Raw genomic sequence first — 5,972 nt, forward strand, 5'->3', positions numbered from 1 at the left:
CCCTCCTGTAATGGGCCAACCGCCCTCTAACTCGCCTGCCACACCCTGATCTTATGTAATTAATAGATTACTGTAATTAGCAGGAGGCTGCCCATTTATATGCGCCCCGATGACAGGGGGTGCTATCTGCGGCTCCTTTTCCTCCCCTACACTGCAGCCCAAGCCTCGCAGATGGTGCTGGTGTGATCCGACTGGTCCTGTTATGTCCTGGCCCTCCTTTTGCCCTTGGGGCTCCTCGCTGCCCCTCTGCACTCTCAGGGCTCCTCTGCCCCTCTCATGGCTCCTCACTGCCCCTCTGCACTCTCAGGGCTCCTCTGCCCCTCTCGTGGCTCCTCACCACCCCTCTGCACTCTCAGGGTCCCTCTGATACTCTTGCGGCTCCTCGCAGCCCCTCTGCACTTTCAGGGTCCCTCTGCCACTCTCGGGGCTCCTCTCTACCCCTCTGCACTCTTGGGGTCCCTTGGCCACTCTCGGGGCTAGGCCAATGCACCCCGCAACATACTGCGCCTTTGTCCACACCAGAGACCCCCCCCGCTACTGGGGAGTCCCTATGAGGTCTCTTCCACCCCTTATAGCCGCACCCGGTCCTCCAGTGAAACAGTGAACACGAAACACAAAGCCCCCCCCCCGGGCTATAACATAAAACTAAACCATCCGGTATAACAGTTAATCCCTACCGGGCAAATACTCCAGCAGCAACCTGCAGATACTCGTGCAGCCAAACCTTGGCCTTCTTCCTGCCCTGGCTGAGCTCCTCACTCCTTGGCTGTCAGAGGAGGCACTGCCACCCTGGCCTCCTGCCTGGGTTTTAAGAAGGGCTAAGCCCTGCCGCTTCCTGTCAGGGGTTTCACCGGTTGCCCCAGCAACCGGCACCTGCGCTGCCTGGGTGACTGGCAGCTGCGCCTCCCCCTTCTCACCGCTAGGGGCCTCTCTTGGGCTGCCCCTGCTCTCAGGCGCAGGGCACCTAAGTGCTCTGTGACAGGGCCTAAATCTGTTCAGCCTCTACAAGAGAAGACTGAGAGGGGATCTGGTGGCTGTCTATAAACTCACCGGGGGGGACAAGCGGAGAATAGGTGAGGCTCTGTTCCCCCAGGCACCACTTGGGTTAACAAGGAAGAACGGCCACAAATTGATTGAGAGCAGGTTCAGGCTTGATATCAGGAGGCATTACTTTACAGTTAGGGCTGCCAGGCTCTGGAATGGGTTCCCAAGGGAGGCAGTGCTCTCCCCTACCTTGGGGGTCTTCAAGAAGAGTTTGGATATATATCTGGCTGGGGTATCATGATCCCAGCACTTGTTCCTGCCCAGGTCCCTCCCAACCCTAGAAACTATGAAACATTAAAAGGCATGGAATGTAATAACCAGTGCAAGACTACAAGATTAAACATAGGCCCCCCATGAAATGTAATAATCACTGATGTTACAAACTGTCACAGGAGCCTTCTTTATAGATACTATCTGTTGCAAGTGAACCCAATTGGTGGGTTTATGTATTTCCAAGCCAACTGGGGTGCTCTTGCAACTATTGATAGTTCTTGGGGCCAATGGCATACCCACTGGGCTCATCTACATGAGACGCTTAACAGCAAATTAGCAGTTTGCTCTGAAGTAAGCACATCCGTCTACACGTGCCAATGCTTACTTCACAGTAAATCCCCCTAATAAGTAGCAAATTTACTCAGCATTTGTAATAGTGCTGTAGAGCTTGTGTAGATGCCTGACTGGGAGCCAAATCTGCTCCTGATCAGCCATCCACCAGAGGGTGGGAGATAGCTCCCTGCCCCCAGGAGCTGCCTGCTGCTGGGGTAGGCTCTACTACAGGAGCCTTGGTGGAAACTATGTCCCCCTGCCCCAGCAGCAGAGAGCTCCAAGCCCCCTGCTTCAAGATTGTGATGGGGAATGTGGGCTGGGAGACCCTTATCTCCCAGCAGTGGCTCCATGACCATAGGGCCGCTGCTGGGAAATGTTTATCTGTGGTCACAGGGCTAAGGCTGGGAGATAAGCATCTCCTAGCAGTGGCACCGTGGTCATAGAGTCAGCACTGTGAGCTCCCTGCTGGCAGGGCTGGGGAGCTTGTTCCCTGCCCAGCTCCGTGCTCATGGAACTGGGTGGGGAACAAGCTCCCGAGCCCCCAAGCTGCAATCACAGTCGTGATCATGGAGCAGGGCCTGGGAGCTCCCTGCATGGGGACAATTCCCCGTCCAGCCTTGAGCTGGCTGACACCTGCCCCTGACCAGTACAGTTCCCAGCCAGGCCCAGACTGCATGGGAAAGTATGTATGGCCTGGAGGTGGCTGGGGACCGTCCTGTTTTGGGCAGTCCCCAGCCAGCTCCGGGCTGTACTTGCAGACTTCCCCTTGCAGTCCAGGACTGACCAGGAACTGTCCCAGTCAGAGGCAGGTCCCAGCCCTGTGCCCTGATTGGGTAATCAAGACATAGGGGCTGGAAAGGGCCACAGGGGTGGGGCAGGTCCCAGCCCCCTGCCCTAGTCTCTTGGTGAGGCAGCTAGATACCCTACCAGTGGATTGGGGCAGGTGGCTGAGACCTGCCTCTCCCCTGCAGCTCTTTCCAAGCCTGTGCCCTGGTCAGGGAGCCAGGGCCAGGAGCTCCCTGCTGCCAGGGTGGGGGGGGGCATTGTTCCTGCCTCAGCAGCAGGCAGTGTTCCCTGCCAGCCCCTGGGCTAGCACTGGTTGGGGAGGGGGATGACTCCCCCGGTGGCGGCAGAGGTGCATTGCTGAGTTGCAGGGAACTGGGAGCAAATCTGTTCCCTAATACCCACATATGTAGATACCTACCCAAAACCCTTAGGTTGGGTAGGTATGGAGTACCTAGGCTAGAGTAAATGCATGTGTAGACATGCCCACTGAGGCTCAGACTTCTTGTTTGACATCTTTTGTCAGGACACTGCATCCTGTCACCTACCTGCCCTCAACCCTGATGTGTCTTAGATATTAGAAAGCATTCCTGGTTCCTTACACATGCTTCCTCAAACCTCCACAAAAGCTACAGGCACTCTTGGCTTAATCCCTCCAGGGACAGTGCTGTAAAAAAAGCAAGGGACATAGACTTAGCAAATGGATTTCTTAACTGTAACCACTTTTACTCTGAAAGCACTTGGGAATTACCTATTTTTAAAATAATAAAAGCTTAGAGACACAAGCTAGCCCTCACTCCCCTTCTTGTGTGCCCAAGGCTTACCATCATTTCAGAATGGGCAGAATCCATTTTACCCTCTCTCTCCCTCTCACTCTCTCCCCTGTAGGTCCTTAAATGTGGTGATGGTCAGCCCCTGAATTAAGTAGACCTTGCCCTTAAATAAGACCCCTGTCTCGGTGCCAATTGCTGAAATTCAGAAGCTTCAGACCCATTAGTTATGTTGGCCCCCTTCTTGTGGACCCCTATGTAGAAAGACCATTGTTCCATGAGGTAGGCCTGAAGCAGAGAGACAATGAAAGCCAATGGCCCTAGACTGCATTCTTGATGGCTTCCCAGTGGTAGTCTTACAACAAAGTATTAACATCTTTCCTGGGCAGGGCAGCTGTCTAGAATGCAGCATAATAAGCTTCCCTGGAGAAAGATCAGGCTTCTGCTCATTGTGTATTTTAAATAGAAATCATACTTTGATAGACAAGCCCACTCTATCACAACTGGCATTTCTTGCTCTCCAAATATCAAACACATTTTAAAATACAGGACTCTTAAGAAATAAAACAGGAATTGTAATGCAGTCAGCAACATTGTTTAGTCACTCTGAAATGCAGTCTACAGCAACATAGGCTAGCTAAACAAAAGTAAATTTCCCTTTTTGTTTTCATTCCTTAAAATAAGAAAGACTATAGCTCTTTTGAAAGAAGTGTTCCTTGCTACAAGAATGCTCTCAGTTATCACAAGCATTATGATTTTAATATGACTTTGTTCATAGCAGCAATAAATAAAGAATATTCATTAGTCAAGTGCCCTATTTGACAGAAGCTTTGTTTTTACGTTGATTGTTAAATTATGTATTCTGCTGATTTATTTATAGCCCTTGAGTCAGAAGATTAAATATTGTATACATGGGAGGACTGCAAAAATACTGACTTATAAAGCATAAGTCCAAGGATTCAAAGTTTGGGGGAGTTTGGCTAGAAGAATATAAACTAGGAGTTCCTTTCTTCCTCGTGTTTTCTTTTCTTTTCATTTGTCTTCTTTTTTTACCCTTCACCAAAATCACTGCACAATGGATTTCTTTTTAGTAGGATCTGAAAATGATATAATCCATACTAAGTGGGATTACACTTTGAATCATAAACTAGCTGCACTGTACTGGTCATTTTCAGAAGCTACACTGGAAGCAAATGAAATAAACCAAATGCATCTCAGCTTCAAAAAGGAAATAAGTAAAATGGCTGAATTTCTCCTCTTAAGGTACAAATACCACAGCAACTTCTTCCTCTGCCACAGAATGCAGGTCACTCCCATTGACATTTTATGGGAGTGATTCATACTCAGTAGTGGACAAATTCAGCCCCAAACTCTTACCTTTCTTTTTTCTGCTTCTGCTCACTACTATATACTGCTGATTGCTGAGCTTTCTGATTGTAAAATGAGAGCCTGAGAACTGTACAAAGGGCTCATACACAGATAAAGTCATTTATTTTTTCCTTCCTAATTTCAGAAACAACTGGCTGACTTGGAAAAGTATCCTCTGATATTATTGCACATCTATGGGCAAATGGAGTTGGTGGAGCAGTAGTCTATGATATCATACATATTCACGTGTTCACGTTTTTGTCTTCCTCTTAATTCCCATTCTTTAAGTCTAATTTGTGCCATCTAACCAACACAAGTTATCTAAATAGTTCCTGCTTTTTATCACATTACATTAAATATGATCCATGTTTATAAAACAGGACAGTTTTATGAATAAAACTGAATGAGAAGATATAGCTGTCTCTACAGCAATTTTGCCAGTTAAAAATACAGTGATATAGCTGGAGATTCTACACTTCAGTGCTTCTCATGAGGGAGTGAAATGCTTATTAAGTGGTGGTGTACATTATTCTCCAAATCTTTTATATGCCTATTTTAAGCATTTGATTATTGCCTGGCTAATAATAGGTGCTCCTTTAGTCAAAGAACAGACTAGAGGAGATAGTATAAATTGGAGGATATAATTGTTCACTGACTACCATTGAAAATTTCTAGCTACTACTGTATGAAAATCTTCCTCTTACATTAGTAGCTAATTTATCATGTAATACTAATTAAAGCTGTGGGGAGCAGGAAAAACCCACCTGGGGAGCAAACCCGTTCTTTTTTTTTCTGTCTAAATATACCAAGTTTGCTTTACTCGTGAGTCTAGGCAAGCCCAGTTAAAATCAATGACAAGAAAGAACACATGCAAAAGTATATTTTATGGGTCAACATCAAGTCCATGTAGGCTCAAGCAGGCCTGATGCTAATAATCATTTCAAAGATAGATAGAGACAAGAAGGGAACTATAATTAAGTGTCATGAGTAGGGGACTATCTACTCAAGGAAGGATGTCCATATTACAAGAAGTCAACTTTCCAGAAAATAATTATGTATGTGAAGAAACTGAAGCAACCAATTACTGTCTGATGATTGCAATTCTGAGAAAATTGCCAAGTGGAAGAACTTTGCTCTCCGAAAAATATGTGGCTCATTGCCATCACCTAAGATCTCAGTGGAGGTAATCTAGAAATGTTATTAGGGGCAGAACCACATAGCACAAAGAGGAACCTTTTCAATCACTCTTGCTGTTCTCCCCAGACAAAAATAACTCGGAAAATGTCACCCATCAAACTTCAGGGACACATCACTAGAAGGAGGCCTCATCTCATGCCATATTGTATAAGATTTCTTGATAAGGAAGGTCTCACAAGAAACTTCTTTGTTAGAAGGAGATGTCATACCTCTTTTATGAGTTCCAAGAAATCACAGGTTTTCTCTGGAATTTCAGTAAAATCA

At 46.9% G+C, this 5,972-nt stretch overlaps 1 long non-coding RNA gene across 1 annotated transcript in view; it reads right to left on the reverse strand.

The window, feature by feature from the left end:
* LOC109289445 overlaps positions 1-4,597 on the reverse strand; it is a 9,089-nt gene extending 4,492 nt beyond the window's left edge. Inside the window, exons 1-2 of the long non-coding RNA XR_002095365.1 lie at positions 4,521-4,597; positions 2,922-3,040 (exon numbers count right to left, since the gene is read on the reverse strand). This is a non-coding gene — a long non-coding RNA (uncharacterized LOC109289445). The remainder of the gene's footprint in view (positions 1-2,921; positions 3,041-4,520) is intronic.
* Positions 4,598-5,972: the final 1,375 nt, after the last annotated feature.

The sequence above is a fragment of the Gavialis gangeticus genome, unplaced genomic scaffold (genome assembly GCF_001723915.1).
Source record: "Gavialis gangeticus isolate Ggan-Ray unplaced genomic scaffold, GavGan_comp1, whole genome shotgun sequence".
Lineage (NCBI taxonomy): Eukaryota > Metazoa > Chordata > Crocodylia > Gavialidae > Gavialis > Gavialis gangeticus.